Source organism: Silene latifolia, chromosome X, assembly GCF_048544455.1.
Source record: "Silene latifolia isolate original U9 population chromosome X, ASM4854445v1, whole genome shotgun sequence".
Classification (NCBI taxonomy): domain Eukaryota; kingdom Viridiplantae; phylum Streptophyta; class Magnoliopsida; order Caryophyllales; family Caryophyllaceae; genus Silene; species Silene latifolia.
Genome location: NC_133537.1, coordinates 194123152 through 194126595, shown reverse-complemented (window position 1 = coordinate 194126595; position 3444 = coordinate 194123152).

Below are 3444 nucleotides of genomic sequence, written 5' to 3'. Positions count from 1 at the left end.
TTGAATGGAAATGACATGATAAAAATATTCATGGCATTATTTTTGACATTCGAGATATGGGTTGACTCCGGTTGACTCAGGTTGATTCGAGTTGCAGGTTTTTGTTGTCGGTTTTGGGTCCGAAGGCGGTTTTAACTCTAAATAGAGTTATTTTAATGGAAATGACATGATAAAGACATTCATGGCATTATTTTTGACATTCGAGATTTGGGTTGAATCGGGTTGACTCAGGTTGACTCGAGTTGTCGGTTTTGGGTTCGAAGACGGTTTTAACTCTAAATAGTGTTATTTTAATGCAAATGAAGTTAGAAAACTTTTGAAATCATTTTTCATATCCGAGTAGTGCACTAAACTGTCTCATGTATAGCCAATCCACGCACGCATATAAAAAACACGTTATAGTCCGATCATCATCGGGTGGTTTTTGGAAGGTGCAGATACTGGGTATCTACAAGGTGGAGAAACCGTCTCATCTCACAATGCCAAGTTTATTTGCTTGGGTAGTGGGTCCCACTAGGTTGCATTGTAGTCGGGAGAGATCATATTTTCCATTATGGACCTTTGTTGGGTATTGTAGGCAAAATTGGAATTTTTGCCTTTTGTGACGGTCTTATGTATGACAAAATAAGCGCCTGTTTGGGCTTAAATCAAGTCAGTTTCCCTTGAAATGGACCTTAAAGTCAAATTTTAGATCACCTTGAGGCGTGATAAAATCACGTTGGCCTCTTTGCGGTCGTTTTTGAATTTTTGACCGGCTTGTGCTCAGATTGGCGTATAAATTGCCTTTTTTAGCCGTAGGAAAAAAAAATTTCCGTTGCATTGGGAATGCATTTTGGGTTGTTGGCGGACCTTGTGTGGGTTTTGGGGTGCCATTTCTGTTTGTTGTTTTGACTCGTCTTTTGCTTGAAAAGAAGGGCGAGTCGTTTTTTTGTGCGTTTTTTTTTATTTTTTTTTGAATTGTTTTGCGGCTGTGTTTGCGCGGGATTGCCCTTGTTTTGCCTTGCAGGTTGTGTTTTTTTTTGGATTTGTCCATTTTACGCCGTCATAATGCCGAAATTTCGGCAGACGTTTTTTTTTTGTTTATTCTTTTGATCGCAGGGTACCATTTGGGACCTACGGGGTCCGTCGTGGAGGCATTGGAGAAGGAGGATGATCCCGGAGGAGCTGCAGTGACCGAGGAGGCTGCCGGATTCGAGGCGGTGGTGGAGGATGCTTCCGTAGAGGAGGAGAGGCGGCTGATGTGGCCGGCTTGTCCTTTTTATTGTGGCTCATAGACAGGATGGCTGATGATTGGGGGCTAACACCGGGTGGTGCGTCGCATCATGGTTCTTGGCCTCCTTATCATCTGAAGTCTGCCAGACACTGTCTTCATTTTTGTCGTGGAGCAGGAACGAGGTATTGCCATAATGGTAATCACCTCTGCTTCCGCTGTTGCTCCTTTGTTTCTTGTGTTGCTCCCTTTCTTTTCTGTTTGAAAGGATAGAGAGTGCTTAGTTCGGTAGGTGGCGGATAGCCTCCAGTTCGTTGTCTTAGGCCAGTGTATGTATGATAGATGGTTGTTTTAGGCCAGTGTCTGTATGATAGATGTCTGTATTAAATCCTGTTTGTATGGTCAGTAGTCCGTATCAAACGTGTGTCGATGTATTTTGCGTGAGGCGCTTTGTATATATGTGTTTTTGGATTGTAGCTCATTTTGTGATTTTTGGCTTTTTTGTGTTGTGTTTCGGAGGAGCGCTGTCGGTCGTCGATTCTCCTTTTGCTTTGCACCAGTTCCTGCATCGTTAGTGTAGAAAACAGGCAACAGATAGCACATATTTAACCAAAAAATTTGGAATTTAAAATGATATTTGAAAATTCCGCGACAAATCGTCACGTTTGGACTCCCCAAAAGGAATTAATTGGAAGATTGAGCAATTAACTCGTGTCCTGAATTAAATTGCATCGGAAATTATTGAAATTTATTTGTGACTCGAAAAATTTCAAACTCAAACCGTCACGGATGAATTTTAGAAGACAATTGTTACGAGTGTATTTGATTTTTGAGGTCAAGACTCGAATTTGTGAGTGCTTGGAACTTGAGGAAAATTGACGTCGTGTTATCAATTTTCGATTTTATTTTGATGAAAAATTGTGAAAAAGCGAAAAAAATTTCAGAATTTCGACTGGCATGGAAACGATCCGTTGCGGATCGGGGCGACTAGCCCTTCCCCCCTTATAAAAAAGAAAGAAAAATCCGTATGTGTAAAGCTGCGTCATGGAAACCGTGTCGGATTTCGTAAAACGCGAAAATAAGGAAATGTGAGTGTGAGGAAACACAAAATGTCCTGGATTATCCCGAAGAAGCACGAGCGTCCTGGCCAGAGGTTTGAGGTGTCTGGAGAAAACACAAGTTGAAAGAGACAAGTCAACAACGGGAATCCTGGGGAAGGCCCAAAGAGGCGCGAGCTGCCTGGCGATGGAAGCCAGCTCTCCCTTTTTTCTGAAAAATGCGCTGATCATTTTTGTATAAATAATGATGCTTGCGCTTCATTGTTTCATCATCCGAAACACAAAAACATCTCTACAAAACCTCTTCTTGTTCTTCTACAAAAATATTTCATGGATGCCTTTGAGAATGCGTTGCGACAATGGTGTCGGGATTTATCGCCTCCCGAAAAGTATCAACTCATTTGCATGGGAGTTGGTCAATTGTTGTTGCTCCGTCAAATCAAGGTGCAACCTTCATTTCTTGAAGCATGTTCTCGGTTTTTGGATTCGAAACACCATGTTTTTGTTTTCCCGAAAGATGAAATTTGTCCTCTTGCTGAAGAAGTTGGAGCCATTGGTGGGTGGCCGGGTTGTGTTCCGGTGCTTCCTCCGACTCGGTTGTGCTACAAGAAGAAATTCCGTTCTTGTTGGGTTTGTAGACAAGTCAAGTCAACTTTCTTCTTGCTCCACATGGTGTGGATATGTTGGCTCTTATCAACATCTTTTCAAAGCGATTAGATACCAATGTCTCTGAGGTGGCTAGGAAAAGGGCTCTTGCCCTTTGCCTTGTCCATGTGTAACTCTTTGTTGATGTTTTGAAGAAGGAGGGGCCAAAATGCTATGGTAGACCCTTATCCACGTGGTTGAGCAAATGGAGCATGGTAGAGATCCATCATGGTTGGTGCTTGGAGAGATCATCCAAGCTTTGGACAAGGAAGGCTCTTTCGGAGAAGCTCCCTCCTTCGGATCCCCAAGAATCCTCCAAGTTTGGCTATTGGAGAGGCTAAGGTATGTAGAGCCTCCGGTTGATTCTTCTTGTTATTCCTTCCGTCATCTTACCATGAGGAAGAAGTTGTATCCGGATTGTTTTGCTTCTACCGAGGCTTATTGGGCCGCAAGATTGGCGGAGGAGGGTGGTCCTCATATCCGTTGGGTGGTGCCATGGTGGCATTTGAGGTCCTTTACGGGGTTGCCCGT